This window comes from Oryctolagus cuniculus, chromosome 4 (genome assembly GCF_964237555.1).
Source record: "Oryctolagus cuniculus chromosome 4, mOryCun1.1, whole genome shotgun sequence".
NCBI lineage: Eukaryota > Metazoa > Chordata > Mammalia > Lagomorpha > Leporidae > Oryctolagus > Oryctolagus cuniculus.
This window is the reverse complement of record NC_091435.1, coordinates 129,406,263-129,417,886: the sequence shown is the minus strand read 5'-3', so window position 1 is coordinate 129,417,886 and position 11,624 is coordinate 129,406,263.

The window sequence follows — 11,624 nt, the reverse complement described above, 5'->3', positions numbered from 1 at the left end:
TCAAATGGTGAAGTCAACAACAGGAGTCACTGTGCACTTATTCCTCATGTAGGATCTCTGTCCTTAGTGTGCTGTACATTGAGATTTAATGCTATAACTAGTACTCAAACAGTATTTTTCACTTTATGTTTCTGTGTGGGAGCAAACTGTTGAAATCTTTACTTAATGTATACTGAACTGATCTTCTGTATATAAAGAGAATCGAAAATGAATCTTGATGTGAAGGGGAGAGGGAGTGGGAAAGGGGAGGGTTGGGGTAGGAGGGACGTTATGTGGGGGAAGCCATTGTAATCCATAAGCTGTACTTTGGAAATTTATATTCATTAAATAAAAGTTAAAAAAAAAGAAAATGAATCTTGATGTGAATGGAAGGGAGAGAGAGCGGGAGAGGGGAGGGTTGCAGGTGGGAGGGAATTTATGGGGTGGGGGAAGCCATTGTTATCCGTAAGCTGTACTTTGGAAATTTATATTCATTAAATAAAAGTTGATAAAAAAAAAAGGAACCACAAGACAAATACATATAGAATGTACTGGGGTACAAATACAAATCTCTACTGACTGCCAAAATTCTTTTCAGAAATTGTGTAAGCCAGAAAATAATGGAAGTCATACATAAAAATTTGATAAAAGAACAATTAAGATGTTTTCCAACTGAAAAATACAGTATCTGTGATCAGTGGCATATGAATAGCATTAATACCAGATTTAATATCACTCAGCAAAAGATCCATATCCTAGAATGTATGGACACCATATTCAAAGAAATAATGGCCAATTTCCAAACACATATCATGAAAACTATAAACCCATAGAGCCAAGAAGCTCAAAGAATAAAACACCAAGTATCATCAATCAGGTCCAGAATTCCAATGATAATAAATATATTTTATTTATTTATTTATTTATTTATATATTTTTTGACAGGCAGAGTGGACAGTGAGAGAGAGAGACAGAGAGAAAGGCCTTCCTTTTCCGTTGGTTCACCCCCCCAATGGCCGCTGCGGCTGGCGTACCGCACTGATCCAAAGCCAGGAGCCAGGTGCTTCCTCCTGGTCTCCCACACGGCTGCAGGGCCCAAGGACTTGGGCCATCCTCCACTGCACTCCCAGGCCACAGCAGAGAGCTGGACTGGAAGAGAAGCAACTGGGACAGAATCCTGTGCCTGGACCAGGACTAGAACCTTGGGTGCCAGCGCCGCATTAGCCTAATGAGCCGCAGTGCTAGCCAATTATAAATATATTTTAAAAACACAGAGAAAAGTGCACATGACAGAGCTATAAAAATAATAGTTACAGCGCACAGATAATTCAGATATGAAAAGCGATATAGTGACAATGACAGGAAACTGAGTGGAAAATTTTTAAAAACTGTCAATCTTCCCTTCTTTACATAAAGCAATAATTATTTTAAGTGAAGTCAAAAAAAGAAAATATAGATGCTTTCCTCATCAAAATGGGAAATAATGTATTGATAACCAATATGTAATGTAAGAAGAATTAATGGCAGTCTTCAAGTAGAAGAAATATTGTAACAGACAGAAATGTGGATCTCACAAATGATTGAAGACACATGAAAATGGGAAATGTGTATGAACATATAAATTTTTCTTTTAATTTATGATTAATCAAAGTATAATTGAATCTAAAAGGAAATAAAGTATATAGCAATTTTATGACAAAGTATGGGGGTACATCAACAAAGTAGTTAAAAAATGAAATAAAAGAGCAGTACATTTTAAAACAAAATTTTTAATCCATATTTTCCATAATATACATTTTTCATGAAACTCTTGAAAAATCTGTTATGAATTTCAAAATTTTTGTATCAAAATAAATTTATCCTTTAATTCTATTTTACACAATTTAAAATTCTCATATAATGATAAAATAGATCATCTTATGGTCCTTATTTGATATATAATCTATGATATTATTTGAAGGGAGACTGTGACAAAATTAAAATGCATATTGTAATTGCTAATGCCCTCACTAATATATAAAACACAGATATAAGGGTAACAAGCCAATAAAGGGCCCATAAGTAAAACAAGTTGGGGGGGCAAATAAGATAAGCCAATGAAGAAGAGATGACAAACAGAAATATATAGCATGGGAATAGATTTAAACTCAACCATATGCATAATTATATTAAAAATAAATGGTCTAAATATTCTACTTAAGCGGCAGATTTATCAAACTGAATTTAGAAAGAAAAGACACAATTATAGGTAACTCACAAATAAACATTTTATTATGAAGGTGTAAATGGTAGAAACACCAGTGAGACATTAAGTGCATGGACATATTACTATCAGACAATTTGGAATCCTTTTAAGGAAACCATTAACAACCTACACAAAATTCTCAAACTTTTTTTCTTTTTCTTTTTTTTTTTTTTTTTTTTTTTTTTGACAGGCAGAGTGGACAGTGAGAGAGATAGAGAGAAAGGTCTTCCTTTGCCGTTGGTTCACCCTCCAATGGCCGCCACAGCTGGCGCGCTGCGGCCGGCGCACCACACTGATCCGATGGCAGGAGCCAGGAGCCAGGTGCTTTTCCTGATCTCCCATGGGGTGCAGGGCCCAAGCACCTGGGCCATCCTCCACTGCACTCCCTGGCCACAGCAGAGAGCTGGCCTGGAAGAGGGGCAACCGGGACAGAATCCGGCGCCCCAACCGGGACTAGAACCCGGTGTGCCGGCGCCGCTAGGCGGAGGATTAGCCTAGTGAGCCGCGGCGCTGGCTCAAACTTTTTTTTCTATGTTAAACAATCCAGACCCAACAAGAGACATACCACAAGAGAAAGTCTTCTCTTAGGTAAACTTAACAACAGAGAGCTGCTCAGTGTTTGCTGAGAGCCAGGACAGAGAGGAGATGATGTTAACTGTGGTGTCCAGAACAGAGGAGATGATGTTAACTGTGGTGTCCAGAACAGGACCATGTATTTCTCTCCACACTCATTTAGCACTACACTTAATATTTGTGAACTTTAATGACTATAAAGCACTACTAAATAAAGATGATTTTTAAAACAGGGAATTGGAAAGTAGAACCTGTGGATATGCAATATTTTTAAGGAAATTTAAGTCAAAAAAAGCAAAAGATTCAATTACTGTAAAATCCTAAGCTACAAACCCATTTAATGCTTTCAATTTATACCTCCCACACAGTCAAAATACTAGACTATGTAATCATGATTAGTGTGATTAAAGAACATTAACATACAGTCATAATATCACCTATGGTAATAAATAGATATGAAAATAAAATCACTATTCTCAATTTCCAAACTTCAGTCCTACTTGAGTTTTTTATGTTCTGCTTCCTTTCTGCTTAATAGTCATTCATTTAAGTCATTTTTCTCTTCTTTTATCTTACTGAAAGTTGTCCAGAACAGCCCAATCATACTTTAGGGTAGGATTATCTCCAACTAAATATACAGTTTACCACACATAAGTTCTACCTATCATAACATTAAAACTCACCCATTAGTTAACATGTTCACCTGTTTATTATAACTATCAGATCTTCTCCATTTTCAACATCATGTTCTTTGCTTCTGAAACCTCATCAGATGGCCTTTAATTTCCATATTTCTACCAGCATTCTATTCATGATTAGCAAACTATTCTCTAAGAAGATAGAACATTTCTCTATTATTCTCTTTGCTTTTGAATTCTGTCCACAGAAATATATACTTTTTCTTGCATGCACTTCAAATCTCTTCCACTCTTTACTGATTAGCAAAAGCTGCTTTCATATTTTTAGAGGTTGGTTACAACACCACTCCACTCTTCATCCCGATTTCTGTCTATGTCTGTTTTGGCTGTGTGATGGTTAATTCTGTGTATCAACATTATTGAGCAAAGGGATGCTCATATACATGGTGAAATATTTGTGTCTGTGGTGTTGTCTCCAGAAGAGACTAACAGTGCAACCAGTAGACTAAAGATGTGCCTTCATCAATGTGGATTGATTTTACAACAGCATTATATCCAACGTGTTGAAGATCTGAATAGAATAAACTGGCAGAGCAAGGCTCTCTCACTTCTTGAGCCAGGATATGAATCTTCACCTGCCCTTGGATTCAGAGCTCCTTGTTCTCAGGCTTCCAGATTCTGGGACGTGGATCAGCAATCCCTCTACTTCTCAGGCCTTCTTACTAGCGTTTACAGACCAGCTGATAGTTACACCATTAGCTACCCTGGGCCCAGGGCTTGAGACTCAGTATTATTCCATTGATGTTCCTGCTTCTCTACTCTGCCGGTGACAGATGTTGGACATATTCAACCTCCATAATTCCATGGGCCTATTCCCATAATAAGTCTTCTGTTCCATATATACACATATCTATGCCTCAGTGTATCTATCTATCTATCTATCTATCTATCTATCTACTTACCAATCTATTTATTGATTCTGTTTCTCTTGAGGACTATGATGAATACAAATTGCTACAACACACATCATAGGCTAGGTGGCTTAAACAATGAACACTTTCTCTCATAGTTCAGAATCCCATGAAATCCAAGATCAAAGTATCAGAAGATTCAATGTCAAGGGAGGGCTATTCCTTGATTCATCCATGACTATGAATCTCACTATGTCCTCACATGGAAGAATGAGTGAAAGGGCTTTCTGTGGTCCTTTGTAAAGGCACCAAGCTTATTCATGAAGAATTCTAATTACTTCTCAAAGTCCCCAACTCTTAAGATCACCAGATTGGGATACAGATTTCAACACATGAATTTTGGGAGGGATATAAGCATTCGAACTATAAAAGAGGAGGACCTGGATATCCAGGGAGCAGTAGAAGTCTCTGATTCTGGTATTGGATTTTGCATCACCTTCATAAATTACTTAAGCTTGAATTTGATTGCTTGTCTTCAGTAGATTAATTAACAAATGGAACAAGTGATGTTTTTGATGTACTCTCATAGAAGACTGTGCTGGCTTCATTTCATACAAATGAAGAAGCTTCTACAACTTGAACTTCCCTCAGTTTCGGGTTTTTTTTTTTTCTAATGTGACAATAATACTGTTGAGAGGATTAAATATGTTTTAACAATTTATGCCTAAAAGCTGTTAATTATTTATATATTCACTGTAAATTTTTACAAAAATTAGTATTATTTATTGATACTTGTAGCAAGACAATAAAATAATATATAGTACATGTGAACATGACAATCTTAATTAATGAAAATAGGCAGTAAAATTGAAACTGTATGTCTTCCCCTATCTAACATTTGTGATTTGAGGAACACACTGGATTTCCTATATTTTCCAATGGCCCTTATTTTTAACAAAGAATTCTGCACCTAATAATTATACAATGAATGTTTACTATCTGCCTAGCAACACAGTAAAACTGCTGGATTTGACAGAACTTGCAAGAAATAAGTACTGTTTGCTTTGCATAATTCACCTTTGCACCAAGGGTATAATTATATCTGGGCTGACCATGAAAGTACAAACAAAGCCATGCAATTTGTGTTATGTAATACTTCATGATTTAGCTTAAAGCAAACTATGAAAATTAAATATCTGAATGGTTTAAAGGTGCATTTGCAGCTTTGCCAATGTAGAAAGAGAAGACAGGAAGTAACATGGGACAAAAACCTCTTTTGCTTCCAACTATGGGGATTCTTGGGACCTATTATGTTTATACACCTCTCCCTGGTAATACTGAGGAGCCTTGGAGACTGATGTATATGAATATAGCGGTGAAAACTATGACAAATTCGGTAAGTTCAAAATTTTATCAAATTTGAATATTTTTTGGTTCAATGAAATATTTACCTGCTTTTCTTAAAAAATTATACTGCCTTGATAATTTGACTGTTAAAATATATTTGCTGACTTTAAAAGGTTCTAATTTATGCTTAACCATTCCTTAATACAGAATTTTAACAGAATGAATATAGAACAAATTTTCTGATGGTGTTTATTTTAAATACTACAAAATGGCATTGGCTAAAAAAAAATCCAAAAAGCATGACTGTGATTTGACAGCATGAATGCTGCCAGAAAGAACCATTTTTGAAGCATGAGCTTCAGAAAGGGAGGATGAGTAGCACTGTGGTTAACTACAGAAATCTCGTAATAACACTGTATCCAGATATGACAATGCATGCTTAATGAAATATTCTGTATAAGAGTCAGTTAGTAAAAGGCCAAGGGAAAATACACACACATAAATCCCAGTCGTAAGAGGGTGAGCTGTGGAGGTGACAGGGCAGCTGCTGGGTGGCTGTCACCCAGAGTCCATAGCTGGACCTGTGATTCCTTTCTAGGGAGGCCAACTACTTGAAACCACACATCATCTCTTGAATGTTCTCTGCAGGCAATATCTTCCATGCAAGAAAAAAAAATGATAATGTAAGAATACTTGCCCTTAAGTACTTGGCTCACTAACTATCTTCTGACATGTAATGCAGTTTTCAGTAAGTGTGATAAAGTTCCTATTTTGATTTTTTTATTAATTATTTTTCAGTAAATTTATTAGCATGTGAGCATATGTTTTTATTGGACTTTGGTCAGTTTCAGAGGATTATAACAAAAATTCTTTTGAAAGGCAGAGTTAGTGAGAGAGAGAGAAAGGTCTTCCTTCCGTTGGTTCACCCCCTCAAATGGCCACTAAGGCCGGTGCTGTGCCCATCCAAAGCCAGGAGCCAGGTGCTTCTCCTGGTCTCCCATGCGGGTGCAGGGCCCAAGGACTTGGGCCATCCTCCACTGCAATCCCGGGCCACAGCAGACAGCTGGACTGGAAGAGAAGCAACCGGGACAGAACCGGCGTCCCAATCGGGACTAGAACCCAGAGTGCCGGCGCCGCAGGCGGAGGATTAGCCTAGTGAGCCATGGCACCGGCCAACAAAAATTCTTATTTTATTTCTGCACACATGGTTTATGTGTTTTATATTAATATATAGGTAGTCCATGCACGTGTTTATAAGCTGAAGTTGTGACTCCTTATAAATTGAGTTATGTCAGAGAAATGTGTCGAGTGGGGGCTGCAGGCAGGGGGGAAGGTTTGTCTGACCTGCCAGACAAGGAAGGGAGTTTGGATTCTGCAGAGGGGAAGAAGGGGCAGTGCAATAGCAAGAAATGCGTCTTTTTGACAGCAGGAACAGATGTATTGCTCATGGGTACTGATGTATATTGGAGCTGAAACTGGGAGCAATAAATGGGGTGATTCTGCCCAACATGTTCTATAAATTCAGGCAGTAAAGTCTTCAGCTGCCACTGAAGTGGTATTTCTTATACTTGACCATGGCATGTCTCAAGTATTTCCACAACTCTGCATTTCTTAAAAACAATTTTCATGAATGTATTCAATGTATCTTTAAGAATGTTAGTTTTTATTGTTAAAGAAATTAATTAACACTCAGTCTGATACAAAACAGTATTTGCCTGATGCTCTCACAATATTAATAAAACATTTTAATTTATACTAATACAAAATATAAGTATGACTTTTTAAATACAGTGTGCATTTCACATTTTAAGATATTCAGCACTTAATTTTGGAAACATCACAAGATAATATCTAGGATTCTTCTCATGGTATGCCCACACACTTCAGGATTTCTTCTATTTTATTTATCTTCCTGACATTTTTTTACTTTAAGCAGATAGCACTTATCCTAACACAGAGGCAAAGAAGCATGGTCCCTCCCCAGTACACATCCTTGCCAAGAACTCAAAAGAGAACAAGCCAGAAAACAGATTCCCTTTTGTTTACTTAGAAAGTATGGATAAATAAGCCACATCCCAGGTCTCCGTATTTCCTTGCTGCTCTTTAGTGCAGTTTTGGCAATGTCTAATACAGTGCCCTCACACCTCAGCCCCATTGAAACAGAGACTATTTCTGCATTATTGCTTTTGGCTTCTATGCTTGCTCCTCCTTACACCTATCTCCAGGAGACTGTGACTTCCTTCAAGTCGTAAGTTATGAGTTTGTATTTTCAACCATTAACACCTGCATTAGAAACGGGTAGAGAATAGGCTTGAGAAGAATGAAACTGCTTTGCAAAACTCAGTGTGAAAATATAGGGAAGACAAGAAAACAGACAATGAACATACCACCTATCTCAATGCCACATAAGCAATAAGAAAGAGGGTACCCAGAAAACCACGTTGCCATTCTTGCCTTGATCCATAACAACTCCTAGAAATGAGAGGAAGAAATGGCCATTGTTTCACCCCAAAGCAATGCAACAGTATCTGGGAGTTGATTGATCTGTGGTCCATGGGACATTAAGCTGTTGAGTAAATTGTATATATGCTGAATAGGTTTTTTGAAGTGTTGGGAGGAAAAGAGCTCTTCTTGTTCTGTCATGTTGTGTCTGGAATAGCTGTGGTTAATTCAGATGGAATGCAAAGCACATTCCTTTACCAATGTGGAATTCAGGAGAATTACTTAGACTGAGAAAATTGAACATTGTTCAAATTATCCTCTATATTGACCATTAATGAATTATATGCACTAGTAATATAACAGGAAAAAAATACAATAAAAGTAGTCATAGTTTCTTCATTAATTGGACTGTATGAAAAGTGAAGACTAAATATACGCTTTGGAGGGATAAACAAGTAGGCTTACCAGTAATTACTTCTCTGTCAAAGTGCTGTAAGCTCTTGAAGAACATCAGTGAGCTAAAGTGACTGGAGCACTGTTACATATTTCGCTGGTACTTTGTTTCTTCTTTCAATTTCAGAAGAAATCCAGGTCTAATTTGTTTTCAGCTGGGCAGGACTCCAATGTGTATCTCTGCTCCTCCTGGAGGAATCTGTTTCCTAAATTACAGTCACAACATGTCAGGACAATTTTGACTTAAGTACTAGAGGAAGGCAATTCATTATTTTGAGGAGAAAACCCAAGATGATGTTAATGCACATGGCTAGCTGAGAATAGGTAATCAGATTAAGTAAAATATAGAAACTAAATCCATGAATAAAATTTTTAAGAAATACATAATTCAGGACCTCTATATACATTTCACACATATATGAAACAAAAATACTCTCTCTGCTGAATTAAAAGTCAGAGGAACAGTGACTGAAGATTGGTTGGATATTGGTCAACTCAGCTCTACTTTGAACATTAGAAATAATTCTGAACTTGACCTGATCTACTGCTAAACCAGGCAGGCCCAGATACTTTTGGACATTTCACATTTGGACATTTCACACCTTTGCACGTGGATCTAGTAGAAAGTAAATATTGTCTTCCAGTGATGTATTTCAGGACTTCTGAATTAAATTCTACTTCATACAGGAACAATATATACAGATTTTTTGAAGAACCATAGGTAGGGGCCTGCGCTGTGGTGCAGCGCGTTCACACCCTGGCCTGAAGCGCCGGCATTCCATATGGGCGCCAGTTCTAGTCCTGGCTGTTCTTCTTCCGATCCAGCTCTATGCTATGGCCTGGGAAAGCAGTAGAGGATGGCCCAAGTCCTTGGGCCCTGCACCCGTGTGGGAGACCTAGAAGAAGCTCCTGGCTCCTGGCTTCGGATTGGCGCAGCTCCAGCTGTTGCGGCCATCTAGGGAGTGAACCATTGGACAGACCTCTCTCTCTTTCTGCATCTCCTCTTTCTGTGTAACTCTGACTTTCAAATAAATAAATAAATCTTTAAAAAAAATGTATTCCAAAGTATTTTTTAAAAAAAGAACCATATTTAGTCATCAGCTTCCATCTTGGAAGTCTATCTTATAATCTTAAATGTTGAGCTTGTGTGTCATGTGTAGTGTCAGAGTCATCCTAATAAACAAGCTTGGGATGCCCTAGGAGAGCCTCATGTCACATGTGGTGATATTAACAGATGTATGTCCAGGAATATGTTCTCTTGCTATCTTTCCAATTTGTTCCAAATTTTCCAGTTTGTTCTTTATTCATCATTTTTTCTGCCCTATTTTGGATTATTTCAGTATTTTTATGATTTATTTTTTTCTGCACTACTGAGTTATGAGTAACATCTCTTGGATTCATTCCTTAAAGTGGTAGAGATAGAGTTTATAGTATGCATATTTATGTTATCGCATATGAAGGTACTTCAAAAAAGTTTGTGGAAAATGCATATTATTACTATTTTGCTACAGATTTAAAATATTTTACATAAAAAATAACTCATCTTTTAATTCCAATATGCATGACATTATTGAAATACCCTCACAGAATTTCAAATAACAAAACTAATTCACATAACTAGTCAGAAATTTGCAACATCACATTGACATTTCTTTCATTCCATCTATTGGATTGTTATTAGAATATATTTCAATTTTGTATGCATAAAGAAAACAAAATTTTGTTTGTAATGTTCTTGTTATGTGTCATCTTTTCAGGAACTTAAATTGAACCAAAATACCTTCTACATCTTCATTTTTAAATTTTTGAAAATTTATTTATTTATTTATTTGAAAGGCAGAGTGACACAGAGAGAAAGGGAGAGAGAGAGACATAGGGAGAGTCAGAGACAGAGAAAGACAGAGACATAACTTCCATCTACTGGTTCACTCTCCAAATGGCTACAACAGCCAGGGTTGGGCCACACTGAAGCTAGAAGCCTGAATTGCATCCAGGTGTCCCATGTTGGTGACAGGGGCCCAATTACTTGGATCATTTTTGGGTGCCTTCCCAGATGCATCAACAGGAAACTGCATCAGAAGTGGAGTAGCAGGGACTCAAACTGGCACTCCAGTAAAGTATGATGGCATCAAGGCTACAGTTTTCACTACTGTGGCACAGCACCCACCCTCAAATACCTTCTGTATTGATCCAGATAATTACCTTTCTGCAAATCTTCATTCTGTCATATAGAGCAAGTTACCACTTTCAATTATTTTCATTCTCCTAAGGAACTGTTTTTTAAAATCATTTTTTGTAGTATAAGCTCTCTCCCAAAAAATTATCTCAATATCTCTGTCTTAGTTTATTTTTCTCTCTTCTTTGAAACTATTTATGAATAATAAATTCTAATTTTTATTTTTTCTTACATTCATTCTTTTAAAGAAGTTGATCTGTTGGCTTCTTATGGATTTCCCCTTTATATGTGTACATACACACACACATATGTATGACTTAGTTAACATATGTTTCAAAGTTTTCATATGTATAAAAAAGCACAAAATAGCATTATATCACATATATATTCATAAAACTAAATATATTGAGTTTTATTCGACAGCATAGTTATCCATATTTATGGGGTGCAAAGTGATTATCTGATACATGTATACATTGTGAAATCATCCAACCAGGGTAGTTAACATTTATTTTTATGGGAATCCCTAGGCTTCCTCTTCTAATTATATTAAGACACATAATAAATGTTATTAACTATTGTCACCCTACTGTGCTATAGAATACAAGTACTTATGCCTCTTATAGTTTGAATGTAATTTATCACTTGAATGTAATTGATGAAATTGTTCAGAAATATAGGCTCCAAATTCTAATATTAATGGTATTAACAGTATAGAAACTTAATCTCATTGTGGTGTTTATAGAGGTAGGTCCTTTGGAATATGACTATACTGAATTATGTCATTAGGAAAAGTCCCCATGACTGAATCCTGGTAACTGTATATAGAGCTACTGACAGACAAGAGCACTCTCTGTCTC